Source organism: Erythrolamprus reginae, chromosome 1, assembly GCF_031021105.1.
Source record: "Erythrolamprus reginae isolate rEryReg1 chromosome 1, rEryReg1.hap1, whole genome shotgun sequence".
Taxonomy (NCBI): Eukaryota; Metazoa; Chordata; class Lepidosauria; order Squamata; family Dipsadidae; genus Erythrolamprus; species Erythrolamprus reginae.
In genome coordinates, this window is record NC_091950.1 from 181,718,127 (window position 1) to 181,734,276 (window position 16,150).

General features: G+C 39.4%; 1 protein-coding gene across 3 annotated transcripts in view; it reads left to right on the top strand.

Moving 5' to 3' along the window:
• TANC1 (tetratricopeptide repeat, ankyrin repeat and coiled-coil containing 1) overlaps positions 1–16,150 on the top strand; it is a 206,029-nt gene that overhangs the window by 110,103 nt on the left and 79,776 nt on the right. The gene's annotated exons all lie outside the window — the stretch shown is intronic.

Here is a 16,150-nt window from a genome sequence, read left to right on the forward strand (position 1 = left end):
TACTTTGTATGCTTCTGAATTGTGTCTACATTTTAACAGATAGATGTGGATGAACTGCTTGCCTGACATTTTTATTTTACAGTTAGTTCTCAACTTATGACCACAGTTGAGCCCCAAAATTATGTTACTAAGTGTGATATCTGTTAAATGAATTTTGCCCCATTTTGCATCCTTTCTTGCCTCAGTTGTTAAGTAATGACTTCCCCATTGATTTAACTTGTCAAAATATCAGAAAAGACACGACCTTGGGAAATAGCAACAGTCATATATATGAGTCAGTTGTCAAGTATCTGAATTTTGATCATATACCGTAATCATGAGGAAATTGGAAAGGAATGATATTGGAAACTAGGAAAAATGGTCTAAGTAACCTTTATCAGTGCTGTTGTAGCTTTGAACAGTCATTAAACAAGCTGCTGTAAGTTGTGTGAACCCATCCAAAATTGTAGTTTACAAGCAATAGTTCTTAACAGTTATCTTACATGCCATTGGTATATACTTAGGTTCAGTGCTGCACTATAAAAAGCAGGTACATTGAAATTAAAATTGATTTAATTTTAAAATTAAGTAATTCATAAAAATTGGTGCTCAGGGTACCAAGATTTTTCAATATATTATAGGGTTGTCCAACTGAAAACTTGAAGATAAAAGCAGATAAGGTGATAAGTAGGAAAGAACTGGGCTTTGCAATTTTGCTGTTGCCACTTGCCCTGAATTTTGACTGCCTAATTTGTGGTCCTTATAGACATTTTGAGGACAAGTATAAAGCCCCCGATTGGTCAGTTATCAAAGAGTTTAAAATAATATTTAAGGTAATAGAATGAGGGATGGACAGGAAAAGATAGTTATAGGAGTCCAATGACATTGAGAATACTACAAGCCTTTTTGTAACTTGTTGATATAGTTAAATGTATTTGGCAACAGTAGTTATGTGTCATATTTGTCCTTGTAAAGTAAATGTAAACTCAGGAAGAAGTTATATTTACCTAGATTTTTCAGGAGAGAGAATTTGGCTATACAGTACTACTTTCTTAAAGCTCTTATTTCATAGAGTTTAGAAAACACGAACACTCAGTTAATACAGCAAACTTGGGACTATATTGCTATGCCAAGTCTGACTTATAAAGTATTGGTCAAGTTAAATAAAATATGATTTGGAAAATGGAGAACCATTTGGGTTTGGAAGGAACAACTCTTGAAAGATTTATTTGCAACAATAAATAGAAAGTTTGTGTACATATCTTGCTAAATAAGGTGTATCTACTAACTTCCTTTTTATTAATATATTGGATTCAGCCCAGTATAGTAACATAATTTTGATGTTGCCAGGCTAGAGTTCTAGACATCTGTATTAGTTTGTCAGGTGTTTGTTATCTTTAGTTTTTGGTTACTCTAAATCAGGTGTGTCAAACTTGATTTCATTGAAGACTGCATCAGGATTGTGTTTGACCTCGGGGAGGGGGGAGTTACTGGGTTGGCGTGGCCAGGGTAGGCATGGCCAGCTCAATGTCACTCGTGTCGGTACCTGTGGTGGAGTTTCCGAGCTCCATTTTCAGCTGCGACAGCCTCCTGCAACACTCTGCCAGTGCAAACAAAGCTTGGAAGGGCTCTTTTTATTGGCAGAGGCTCCATGGACTGGTCCTTTGCTGTTTCTGTGGGCCAGATCAAAACACCCTGTGGGCCGGATCTGGCCCACAGGCCTTGAGTTTGACACCCCTACTCTAAATTATCCTTCTTTGAGCACTTTATTTGTTAAGAGAGAAGCACATATAGAAAGATGATATGTAATTTTTATACATTAGTATAACTACTGTTCTTTCTCAGTACAACCACTAAGGAAGTTTTAATCGTTTTCCTATGTAAGCTATTAAAATTAAATATTATTGTAATCTAAGAACTTAATTTAAAAATAGCTTTGCCTTAAACATTTAATATATTTTTAAAATCCAGCTGGAGTTTATTTTGGTTGATGCACTGTTATATAACCAGCTATAGTTTTTTTTTTTTTAAAAAATCTTGTTTCCTAGTATGAGTAGAAAATATTTTCAATATACCCAATTTTTTTAAATATTTACAGAAAAATATATCAATTTGATTGTAGTTAACTCCTGAACATAACTAAAATGTTTAGTTTTTATTTAGTAAATAAAAAAGCACCCAGTCAAATGACCCAATATTCTTTTGGAACACAGCAGCTTAATTTTATTATTTATCTCAATTTTATTTTGAGATGAATACTGCCATAGTAAATATCAGAATGAAAAAATACGTAGGTGATATCCAGACAAATATTAAATGTTTAAATTTATTATAAGTTAAATATGTATAACTAACAAACAAGTGTCCAGTGTAATTATTAACAGTCTGAGTTACATTAAAATTACAGTCCAGATGCAATTTGAAGAACTCTGGGGTCTTTATCTAGAGTTATCTTTGGAAGAGCGTAACCTGTCCATTGAATATGTATGCCATTTTTATGTGATAGCAATTCTGATGTTTCATTTATGTAATTCAAATATTAAACATAGTACTGTAATTGGTGACACCATGTGGACATCTGTAGAATAATTCTGGGTAGCCTAGGAAAAGGAATAATTGATGAAGAGAAGAACAAAGAAAATACTGGAACAATAGAGTAAAGGCTCAACAACTCAAGGGACATTCAGGAGTAGCAACAGTGAGAATGTAGGAAATTGTAGGTCAAATGAGAGAGGGACACAGCTTCCTCCTTATTCTCTTATATCACCTTTCTCATTTGCCATTTCCAACTGGTGGGATATGTTTATAATGCTACTTTAACATGTTTCATTCAAACATGCATTGAGTCAAAAGGGATTGTTCTGTTTTATACTTACTTGGTTTAGGTCAGTAAAATGTTTTCAACAAGAATTCATAGCCACAGTGAAATTAGATACTGATAGATTGACATTTATTTCAGGATTTCCTCTAGTTCTACTACTATTGTATTTTGTTTGTACTACTTTTTTGGCTGACCAAATTATGCTAATTCATCGGCAAGATGATCTAAAGCTGTGAGAGCGAACCTATGGCATGTGTGCCACAAGTGGCACATGGAGCCATAGTGGGAATGTGAAATCAGGTCCGGCACGTTGGCCATCTCATTTTCGGGCCTTCTGAACCACTAGGAATCAGGAAACAGCCCATTTTCAGCCTCCCCAGAGGGTAGAGAAGGCCCGTTTTTTGGCTTTCCTCAGCCCCCAGATGAAGTCCTCTAGAGGCTGGAAACATTCCATTTGCCAACTTCCAAGAACTTCCAGTTCTTGCTTTTTTGCTTCCCCAGCTTCAGAGCCTTTGTACAAGCCTGGTGAAAATCCCCCCCCCCCCTGCCCTCTGGAGGCGAGAAATGGCCTGTTTCCCAACTTGAAAAAGTTGACAAACTGGCCATTTCTGGCCTCTGGGGGTGGGGAGAGGCTGTTTTCTTCCTCCCCAGGCTCCTAGAAAGTCTCTGAAGCCTGGGAAGAATGAAAAACGGGTGTGACATCGCGTGCCAGGAATGGGATGGTGGTGTCATGCATGCATGCGTGGGGGGGACCTGCATGGAATTATGGGTGTGGGTATGCATGCACACGACCTCCCTATGACCCCCCTTTTTGGCACGCGAACCAAAAAAGGTTCACCATCATTGATCTAAAGACTTACTATCCTATATTGGGATGGTCCTTAATTCTTATTTATATAATATTTTTAGCCAATAGAAAGTAAATTAAGACTTTTGAAGACAACAGTGACGGATTCTGAAAGGTTTATATTTTCCCATAAGAGCTGTATCATCCCAAACACTCTTAAAGTTTCCATTTGCCAGGGTTTGCCCCTAAATTTGTGGTTAGAATTTCATGACAAAAGTCTGCAGCCTTTTTGTTTGCTTGCTTTAAACATTACTGTGATGTCTGGTCTATGATGATTTCAGCAGTAAGTTTCCATTGTTCCTACAATAATGAAACTTTGGAGGGAAGCTGCGTCAGTAGGAGATTTAGGATTTTTTCAGGCTGTAATGTAATTTTACCCTTTCTTGTTTATTACTCTAATCCGGATTCCAAATGGTTGTCCTCTGATGTTCCAGTTCACTGTATCTAATTATAGCATTTCTTTGCAGCAAAGAACAGAAAGGAATTGTCTTTTGAAAGAATATGGTACAAATCTGAATATTAGGGTTACTTCATTTTTATTTGTCCTTGGAGAGGAGCGGGATATAAATACAAACAAACAAACATGATGTTGCTGCTTTTATTTATGAGCAAATACATATCAAAGTAGCACCCTCTACTGGTATTTTTATATTTAAATCTTTGATTTTTGGATTTATAGAAATCTTTTTCTGCTGCTGCATCTGTCTTGTATTGAATGTAAAAAGCTTACCACAGAATCACTTTGCAAATTTCAGAGAGAGAGAGAAAGAGAGAGATGGAGAGATAGAGCTTAGATCAGTAGTGGGTTCTAAGACCCTTTACTATCAGTTCGCGTGTGGTCAATGCTTCTGCACATGCGCAGAAGCGTTCTGGGAGGGTGGATGGAGCCTCCTGCTGCCGATGCTACCAATACTAAGAACTGGGCCGAACCGGGAGCAACCCATTGCTGGCTTAGATATAGATAATATAGATGTATTTGTAGAGATATAGTTTAAATCAGTGATGAGCTACCAAATTTTTTACTGGCATACTGTGGGCGTGGCCTATTTTGTGAGTGTGGCTTGATGGTCATGTGACTGGATAGGGGTGGCTTGCCAGCCATGTGACCAGGTGGGAGTGGCTTGACAATCATGTGACCGGGTGGGAGTGGCTTACCGGCCAAGATAAGTTTTCAGATAGGTGCTTGGACTTTTTTAAAGTTGATTAAGTCACATTATTTGAATAGCCACATTATTTGTTGAGGAGCATAGTAACATTTTAAGGTTTTGTAATGACTCTACAAGACTCAGTATGATAACAGATTAGGCAAGTAGCTCAATTTTCTTTAATTTCTATAAACGTTTAGTTCTAGATAATGATTAAAATGATTAAAGCATTTAAGGGTAAAAACATACTATTTAATTATTTCCTATTTTAAATGTAATTAAAGATCTTATTAAGGTACTAGAGAAGGAAGGACAATTAAAAAAAACTATTAAGTATTCAATAAATAGTGCATAAACGTACTACCCCCACTGTGTCCCCCTACCCTCATGGGGGCAGCAGCCCATCACTGGTTTAAAAACCCTGCTGTTCTGTTTAAGAAAAGTAACAAATCTTCTGTTCCCGGGTCACCCTGACCCGGACCGAAAACTCTTCATTTGCAGTGCTTATGTTTGGTCAATTTGAATACTTTTTTCACTTGGAAAGTAGTCTGAACATTTCTGCACACAATGATATGAAAATTGAACTGAAGAAATTAACCCTTATTGGTTTATTTTGCACATAAATATGCCCCCCCCCCGTTTTTGTGAATTTTCTTTAGGTTTATTGATAATTATGCCTGCAAAATACATTCTATTTTACTAAAGTTGGTATGGGATTGGTAGCTTGAACATTTCTGAACATAATGATATGAAAATTGAACTGGAAAAATGGATGCATATTGGTTTATTTTGTTGATGAAATGCACGCCCCCCCCCCCCCCGTTTTTTTAAAATAGTCTTCACTTTATGGATAGTTTTGCTAGCAAAATACATTCTATTTTACTAAAGTTGGTGTGGGATTGGTAGCTTGAACATTTCTGAACATAATGATATGAAAATAGAACTGGAAAAATTGATGCATATTGGTTTATTTTGCACATAAATGTATGCCTCCCCCCGTGTTCAATTATTTCAATTTATATAAAAATTATGCTGTTAATTTCAAACTTACATACTTTTTTTTGGTAAAATGGATTTGTTTCATAAAATTAGTTCTCTGGCTACAATGTGGTTGATTTTCAAAAGGATATTCCAAATATTTCTAGACAAATATGTATAAACAGTGACAATAATGGCACATAGCAAGGCCGGGGGGGTGGGGGGTGGCCCTTTTGTGGCAAAAATAAACCAATAAGAACCATTTTTTTCAGTTCATTTATATTTTTCTTATATTCAGAAATGTTCAATTTAGTATATCAAACCTTTTGGGGGGAAATTCCTTAGGGATTTGTAGCCTTAAAAAATAGAAATTGACACGAAATTAAAAAAGGATGGGGGGAGGGGCTTTTTGATCAAAATAAAAATATAAGTCTCAATTTTTCCAGTTCAATTTTCATATCATTATGTTCATAAATGTTCAAACTAGTTTTCCAGTTGAAAAAGTGTTCAAAAAGATCAAATTCAAGTACCTAAAAAAATTATTTTTGGTCCGGTCATATACGAACAGAAACAGACTCGAAGTTATGATTTTTTTTTGCCCAGAAAACAATTAGCCACCACCCCAAAAATATTTTTTGATGATCAGCATTGTTAAATTGAGTAAATGAATGCCTAAGATTTTAAAGAATATTTCGGATTTGGAGCATAAAAAAATAAAAAGTGAAAATGGTTGCAAGCAGCTGGGGGGGGGGGAGGCCTTATTTCTGATATTAAAAAACCAATAAGAATCATTTTTTTCAGTTCCTTTATATTTATCTTATATTCAGAAATGTTCAAGCTACCAATCCCACACCAACTTTAGTAAAATAGAATGCATTTTGCAGGCAAAACTATCCATAAATTGAAAAAAAATTCACAAAAACGGGGGGGGGGGCGTGCATTATATCCGCAAAATAAACCAATAAGATTTACTTTTTTCATTTCAATTTTCATATCATTGTGTGCAGAAATGTTCAGACTACTTTCCAAGTGAAAAAAGCTTTCAAAAAGACCAAACATAAGCACTGCAAATGAAGAGTTTTTGGTCCGGGTCAGGGTTACCCCGGAACAGAAGATTTGCAACTTTTTTTGCCCAGCAAAAACTAAGCCCCCCCCCCCCCCCCCCAAAAAAAAAAATTATCATAGAGAGAACCCCTGAAATGATGAAAAGTCATGAAATTTCAAGTTTCAGATATGCAGGGAAAAATTTTTACAGGGACTCAAACTTGGCTTCGGGTCGCATACGACCCGAACAGAACAGCAGGGTTAAATCCTGATTTAAGGTACCGGTCTACAAGATTTTGTTTAATAATTTAAACCAGGTTTCTCAAGATGTGACCTATGGAACTCTAGATTTCTATAAGAAACTCACGAGACTCATAAGGGCAAAAACAAAAGCTCACTTAGACACAGACACTTTTCTGCCATTTGAGTGTTACTACTTGATTAGGTCCTTAAAAATTACAGATAGTCTTTGACTTACAACCATTTGTTTACTGCCTGTTTGAAGTTACACTGAAATAAGCGACTTGCGGGTTTTTTCATACTTACAACCATTACAGCATCCCATGATCACATGGTCAAAATTCAGGGGCTTGCCAGTTGGCATGTATTTATGACATTTGGAGAGCCCTGGGGTTTTTTTTTTCTTCATGTGATCACCATTTGTAACTTTATCAGCTGACTTCCTACAAGCCAAGCCCGATTCACTTAACTTCATAATTTATTTAATAACTGCAATTATGCAACTAACAATTATGGGGGGGGAAAGCTTGTACAATGGGGGCAACTCCCTTAACACTTTTGCAATGGAAATTTTGGGCTCAGTTGTGGTCATAAGTCGAGGAACACCTGTAACAACTTACATAGCAGAAAAATGCTTGTGATCTCTTGATAAAAGCTTTTTTTATTCATTACTTTGAAAAATTCTGATCAATTCATCTCTAACAAAAAATACAGTCTGCTTGATTTCAAACTTCCTAACTTTTCCCGTTTCCAACTTTTTAAGAAAATGAATTGTTCAAATGGAAGAAATAACAGAAATTGAAGAAACCGTTAATGTTAAAAATTGGGATTAGTACTTCAGTAGTCTCTGAATCAAAATGTTTAAATGACTTCTGCCATTTCTCTCATGGGACTTTAAATTGTTATCAGTAAATATATTTCTTGAATGAATCACAAGTTTCCCTGAAATTTATTACAACTGGTAACTTTTGAAGTATGATTGCTGTGGATACACATCAGCCAAGTCTTCTTTTTCAATAGTTAAGTATTAGTTCTAATACTAAGCACTTAGTTCTTAGTACTAGAATACTAGTGCTCACTTTGGCAACAAAGTGAGTTGGAAAAAGTGTTTGCACTATTCATTATTTTCTTAAAACTGTCATTGTGTATTATTTTTTTAAAAGGCTTCCATTAAACACCAACTGAGATTTAATTTGGTTTTCCTTACTTTCTTAAGAGCAGCTGCTAGAAAAGGGTTATTTTGCAAGTATTTTTAAATGTCTAATATAGCTTTTGTGTCTAGAAATCCAGTAAATCCTCAACTTAATGCAACATTTGAGAGGAAAGGCTATCTATTAAACATGATTTTCTATAAGAATCATAAAATACCTATAGTTATATAAAAGATGTAAATGGATGAAAATTATGCAAACATTTTCAGTTGTCTGAGTTACTCTGATAAAATGAACATTGTCATTATTTTGGGGAGGAGACCCAAAGAAAATTGTTGTCTGATGCATCCAAACTCCACTGAGTAAAAGTTTAATCATATTGAAATATTAGACTACACTGAAATTGAGCGCTTTTTTTGTTCCTTTCAACATTTCAATTTATTTTGGCATCATCTATGACAGTGATTTTCAACCTTTTTTGAGCCGCGGCACATTTTTTACATTTACGAAACCCTGGGGCACATTGAGGGGGGGGGCAGCGCTAAAAGAATTTTGGACAAAAAAATCCTCTCTCTCTCTTCCTCCCCTTCACTCTATTTCTTTTTCCCTCCCTCTTTCTCTCACTTCCTTTCTTTCTTTCTTTCTCTCTCTCTCCATCCCTCTTTCTTTCTCTTCCTTCCTTCCTCTTTCTTGCTCTTTCTCTCTCCTTCCCTACCTCCCTCTTTCTCCTTCCCTCCTTCTCTTTCTCTCTCTCTCTTGCTTTCTTTCTCTCTCTTGTTCTCTCTCTTGCTTTCTTTCTTTCTTTCTCTCTCTCTTGCTTTCTTTCTTTCTCTCTCTCTTGCTTTCTTTTTCTCTTGCTTTCTTTCTCTCTTGCTTTCTCTCTCTCTTGATTTCTTTCTGAGCTTCGCGGCACACCTGACCATGCCTCGCGGCACACTAGTGTGCCACGGCACACTGGTTGAAAAACACTGATCTATGATGCTGCACGTTTGAAATTCTTGGGACTTTCATTACAGTTTTTACTACTACTACTACTTGTAAATATTTTGCATGGATTATCTGCTTTCTCAGTTATTTGAATAAGGAAGACACTCTTTTATTGATGCTGGATTTCCTTACACATTTTATCTATATATAGACCTCTCTCACTTGCCCATCGCTATTGATTTGGCTTCTTTATTTTTATGCTTTCTTGCACGAAAACAAAGCTTCAGAATAGGCCAACTCACTGCAGGACAACTTTCTGTGGCCAGCTTGCCACAGGACTACTTGCCATGAGACAATTCAACAACACAAAAGTGAAATGAATTCCAACAGAACCGTGACCAAAAGTAATAAAGAAAGTCAATCCAGAAATAAAAGTGTTACAATAATTTTTATGAAAACATTGTCACCAATAATAAAAGTAACTGAATAAAATGATTAATGCAATTTATTAATTGCCCCACAGCAAGTTGTCCTGTGACAAGTTGTCTGTGGTGGGTTAGTCGCTCTAGACCCTCCAGCTTCTTACAGTTTTTCCTTTTTTTCAGAGGCTAAAGGAACTTTGTTGTTTTCCCTCATTCAGTATAGCTGAGTAACTGAGTACTGTATAATATATAAAATATAACTGTATTTATAAGGGGATGTTACATGGGATTGTATATATCCCTCAGTTGTTCTTCCTCAAGTCCGTAGGTTGGCAACGTTCAGCTCTAGAGCCACATGCGGCTCTTTGGGCCCTCTTCTGCAGCTCCCTGACAGATAATCCCACCCCTGGATGGCCCCTCTCACTCCTGAGAAGTGCGACTGCGACAGATGGAGACTTGCTCTGTATTCCAGAACGAAAACGTAGTGCCCCTCTACTTGCCTCTTTTTCTGGCCCTTGGCGCTGTTTGCACCTCTGTTGCTGGGGGAGACATGTGGCTTTTCTCCGCACTGAGACACTTGGCTGGGCCGCCTGGCTGCAGGCAATGCTACACGACATATTGGGCTCCAGGTGGAGGAGGATGTGATGCCCTCTCCCCCATTGTGCAGTGCGCTAAGTTTTAAGTGCAAGAGCAGCAAGCAGGCACGGAGGCAGCAAGAGGAATATGGGGAAACATGTCTCAGCCATTGTCTCACTGCTTCCACAGCTGTTTGTTGCTTTTGCACTTAAACTTAGCACGGAGAAAAGTCTCCCAACAAGGGTCGGGAAAAGAGGCAGGTAGAGGGGTGCTTTGGACCCACTCTGGAATATGGAGCGAGTCTCCATCCGCCACATCACCTATCTCCTCTCAGGACAGGCGAGGAGGGAGGGGGAGGGGAGGGCAAGTGGGGGAGGGGAGAAGCCAGCTGACAGACACAGCAGGGGGTCGAAAAAACTTCATTTATCTGGGAACCAGAAATGACTCTTTATTTAAATCTGGTAAAAAGTACCTAAAGAAGAAGAAAAAAAATAACATCAGCAAAAAAACAAAAAAACAACCATCGCCTGTTTTTGGAAATGGTTCAAGAAGGAACTTGCATGTGCGTGTGAGAGAGAGAGAGAAACAGAAATATGAGAGAGAGGTAGAGAGAAAGAGAGAGATGAGAGATAGAGAGGACTGCCTGCCTTTTCCTGCTGCAGTTGGGCAGTGAGAGAGAGGGAGAGTTATTCAGCCCCATCTGCTCCCCTTGAGGCAACCTCTTGGCACTGAGAGTCACTCCTTTTGTAACACAAAGTTTATTTTTGTATCTTTCCAGAGACAAAGAGTGTGCCAAATTTCCTTACAGTTATTCCCTGGGAGTGGGGTGGGGGAAAGGGAGAAAGGAAGAGTGAGTGAGAGAGAGAAGAGAGGCAGGGAGAGGAAGAGAGAGAAAGGGAGAGGGAAAGAGAATGAGAGAAGAGGGAAATGAAAGAGAAAGGGAGAATGAGAGAGGGGGAAGGAAAGAGAATGAGAGGGGAAAAGAGAGAGAAAGGGAGAGAATGAAAGAGTATTCCCCCTAAAATCCTGACAGGGATTTATAACATCTGTAACACAACAATCAATGTCCCAAATTCCATGATGCTCTCTGTAAAGGATAAAATACAGTTCCTATTAATTTTAACGACTATGATGATGAGTCTTTAGAAAGAGTGCCGAGAAGAGCAACAAAGATGATGAGGGACTGGAGGCTAAAACATATGAAGAACAGTTGCAGGAACTGGGTATGTTAGTTTAATGAAAAGAAGGACTAGAGGAGACATGAAAGCAGTGTTCCAATATCTCAGGGGTTGCCACCAAGAAGAGGGAGTCCAGGTATTCTCCAAAGAATATGAAGGTAGGACAAGGAGCAATGGGTGGACAGAAGCAACTTAGAACTGAGGAGAAATTTCCTGACAGAACAATTGACCAGTGGAACAACTGGCCTCCAGAAGTTGTGAATGCTACAACACTGGAAGTTTTTAAGCAGATGGTGAAAGATTTTCTGCCTAAACAGGGTTGGACTAGAAAACCTCCAAGGTCCCTTCTAACTCTGTTGTTGTTGATGATATTGTGATGATGATGACGATAATTATTGGAGATGATAGTTATTACGTGAGGAATGAGTAACTTTGTGATGCTAGACAGAGGGAGAGAGAGAGGAAGGGAGTGGGAAAGAGGAAGGAAGAAAGAAGGAGTATGAAACAGATGGGAGGGGGAACAAAGAGAAAGAAATGACAGAGAGGTAGTTAGAGAGGGAGATGGGGGAGAGGGAGACAAAGAGAGAAATGCCTGTATTCCAGTGGTGGGTTGCTACCAGTGTGGTAGGCAACCGCACTGGTAGCGGCTACCAAATTGCGCAATTTGTGCATGACCGCTCTGGTGCCAGTCCTTCAGGCACCACCATGTTTTATCTTGAAGTTTTGGTATTTTTTGCTTTCTGCGCATGCGCAAGAGCAAGATCTCTCAAGGGGATGTTTGCGCGTGTGAGATTTTGGTGATTTTTTTTTACTTCTGCATGTTTTTTTCCCATAGAAAAGAAAACACAGAACCACAAAACTTGAGTAGGCGTGGCTGGTGGTATTACGTGATTTGGTGGAAGTGAGTGACATCAAGTTGGCCACACCCACCCAGTTCTTGTGGCTCCTGGTTTTCTGTGGGAAACTGACCCAAAGAACTCTTCCAGTGTTTAAGGTTGCAGTCCACTGCTCTAGTCCCAAAAGTGGGAAGGTTAGAGTAACTTCTCCGTATCCCAACAAACAGGTATGAATGTTTTTTTGTGTTTCAGATCTAGGCAACTGAAGTTATTTCTGGTGGAACTCATTTTAAACTTACTATAATTGGCCTATATCTTCTTACTACTTCTCTGTGTAAGAAAATAAATATTGCCATGCTTAGATTAGTTACTACTAGATTGAAGAAAAGAATAGGCTGCCGGTTTTAATATGAACTTGATTGACTGCCAAGGTGAAGTACAGAATAAAAGCTATTTTTATTTTATACATGGGTTGGTATGGTTATATTATTGAAATTTAAAACTCTATGCAGTTTTTAAAAAACCACAGTTTATGACCCAGAGACAATACTGTAAAGAAAACAACGTTCCAGTAAATTCAGAATAAGGACAATTATGAATAATTTAATTTGAAAGTCCACTTGAGGCTCTGGAAGCAAAATCATGATTAATTAAGGCTGTGCAAAACATTTCAGATTGAACCATCTTAAACCTGAAACGTTGCATCTCAAATGCACAAATGTACTCTACCTCATATGCAAATTGGACATTTTGAACGTTTTTGGAGGTGTGGAGCTGAAGTGTTTCCTTGCTTGAAACAATGTTTTTCAAGTGTTCAAGGTGGCATATTTTGCATTTAAAATAAGGTACTTCACAGCTGAACCTAGAGTATTTTGAATTTGAAATTCTTGCATTCAGTGTTTTGCATAATCCCATTAGTAAAATTCTTATTTTTTTTCCCTATCTTGTATTTTTATGCTGTACCAAAGTCTACAAAGCTTTTGAATTAAATAGCCTTTTGCAGATAGCCAATTTTAGTCTCTGATAGAGCCAAAATAGGCAAGAACATACATTTTGTTTTTTCTCCCACCCTCAGGAAAGAGAGTTGTTATTAAGATATTGAAGCTGTGGATGGTTTATTGTTGGACGTAGTAAAAAAGTTACCCAGTGAAAATATAGCTAGGTTTAAGAATAATCTTACTGTATTGGAAGTTTCCCTCTTCCTAACTGAAAGCCTATTTGGCTTCAAAAATCCAGCATCACTATAATTCAACTATGAAATAGAAAATAGTACAATTAGCAATTAGGTAGAGCTGCAAGAATTGAAATTAAGTCAAATAAATACTTTGCTGGTTTTATTTTGTCCCCTATAAAAATTCATGCTAAAAGAACAAAATAGATAATTAAAGGCATGTAAACTACAGATAGTCCACAACGTAAGACCACAACTGACCACAACATTTATGTTGTTAAGTGCATGCTAAAAGAACTTTTAAAGAAACAAAATAGATAATTAAAGACATGTAAACTACAGGTAGTCCACATCTTACAACCTTTCTTACAACAGTTGTTAAGTGAATAAATGCAATTGATAAATTAGTAACCTGGTTGTTAAGTGAATCTGGCTTCCCCATTGACTTTGTTTGTCAGATAATCGCAAAAGGGGATCCCGTGACCTTTGGGGCCACAGCAACGGTCATAAATATGAACCAGTTGCCAAGCATCTGAATTTGGATCGCATGACTATGAGGATGCTGCAAAGGTTATAATTCTTTTAAATGGTCATAAGTCACTTTTTGCGGTGCTGTATGTAATTTTGAATGGTCATTAAATGATCTTGTAAATTGAGGACTATCTGTATACCCCCAGTATACATTGGCGGGAGCTGCAGCGTAAAGCTTTGACGAAATGATGGATAACGGTTACTGCAAAATGTAGCATTTCTTCATGAGTGCTGTTTCAGTTCATGGCAATGGTATAAATGGTGTAGCAGTGAAAATGCAATGGGGATGGCAGCTGTGGGTGGTACTGTGGATCTTACTTGTAATAGTAGTTCGGTTACGAGGTTGGGTAGGGGAAATAGCAGGGGTGAAATTCAAAGATTTTCCCTACTGGTTCTGTCGGCGTGACAGGAGAAGAATACTGCAAAATCTCCATTCCCATTCCCACCTACTCCTGGGGGAAGGATAATCTCCATTCCTTCCCCAATCCAGGGGAAGGATACTGCAAAATCCCCATTCCCTCCCCACTCCTGGGGGAAGGATACTGCAAAATCCCCATTCCCTTCCCACTCCTGGGGGAAGGATATTGCAAAATCCCCATTCACTTTCCACTCCTGGGGGAAGGATACTGCAAAATCCCCATTCCCTTCCCACTCCTGGGGGAAGGATACTGCAAAATCTCCATTCCCTTCCCACTCCTGGGGGAAGGATATTGCAAAATCCCCATTCACTTTCCACTCCTGGGGGAAGGATACTGCAAAATCTCCATTCCCTTCCCACTCCTGGGGGAAGGATATTGCAAAATCCCCATTCACTTTCCACTCCTGGGGGAAGGATACTGCAAAATCCCCATTCCCTTCCCACTCCTGGGGGAAGGATACTGCAAAATCCCCATTCCCTTTCCACAACTGGGGGGAAGGATACTGCACAATCCTCATTCCCTTTCCACTCCTGGGGGGAAGGATACTGCAAAATCCCCATTCCCTTCCCACTCCTGGGGGGAAGGATACTGCAAAATCCCCATTCCCTTTCCACTCCTGGGGGAAGGATATTGCAAAATCCCCATTCACTTTCCACTCCTGGGGGAAGGATACTGCAAAATCCCCATTCCCTTCCCACTCCTGGGGGAAGGATATTGCAAAATCCCCATTCCCTTCCCACTCCTGGGGGAAGGATACTGCAAAATCCCCATTCCCTTCCCACTCCTGGGGGAAGGATACTGCAAAATCTCCATTCCCTTCCCACTCCTGGGGGAAGGATACTGCAAAATCCCCATTCCCTTCCCACTCCTGGGGGAAGGATACTGCAAAATCTCCATTCCCTTCCCACTCCTGGGGGAAGGATATTGCAAAATCCCCATTCACTTTCCACTCCTGGGGGAAGGATACTGCAAAATCCCCATTCCCTTCCCACTCCTGGGGGAAGGATACTGCAAAATCCCCATTCCCTTCCCACTCCTGGGGGAAGGATACTGCAAAATCCCCATTCACTTTCCACTCCTGGGGGAAGGATACTGCAAAATCCCCATTCCCTTCCCACTCCTGGGGGAAGGATACTGCAAAATCCCCATTCCCTTCCCACTCCTGGGGGAAGGATACTGCAAAATCCCCATTCACTTTCCACTCCTGGGGGAAGGATACTGCAAAATCCCCATTCCCTTTCCACTCCTGGGGGGAAGGATACTGCACAATCCTCATTCCCTTTCCACTCCTGGGGGGAAGGATACTGCAAAATCCCCATTCCCTTCCCACTCCTGGGGGGAAGGATACTGCAAAATCCCCATTCCCTTCCCACTCCTGGGGGAAGGATATTGCAAAATCCCCATTCACTTTCCACTCCTGGGGGAAGGATACTGCAAAATCTCCATTCCCTTCCCACTCCTGGGGGAAGGATACTGCAAAATCCCCATTCACTTTCCACTCCTGGGAGAAGGATACTGCAAAATCCCCATTCACTTTCCACTCCTGGGGGAAGGATACTGCAAAATCCCCATTCCCTTCCCACTCCTGGGGGAAGGATACTGCAAAATCCCCATTCACTTTCCACTCCTGGGGGAAGGATACTGCAAAATCCCCATTCCCTTCCCACTCCTGGGGGAAGGATACTGCAAAATCCCCATTCCCTTCCCACTCCTGGGGGAAGGATACTGCAAAATCCCCATTCACTTTCCACTCCTGGGGGAAGGATACTGCAAAATCCCCATTCCCTTTCCACTCCTGGGGGGAAGGATACTGCACAATCCTCATTCCCTTTCCACTCCTGGGGGGAAGGATACTGCAAAATCCCCATTCCCTTCCCACTCCTGG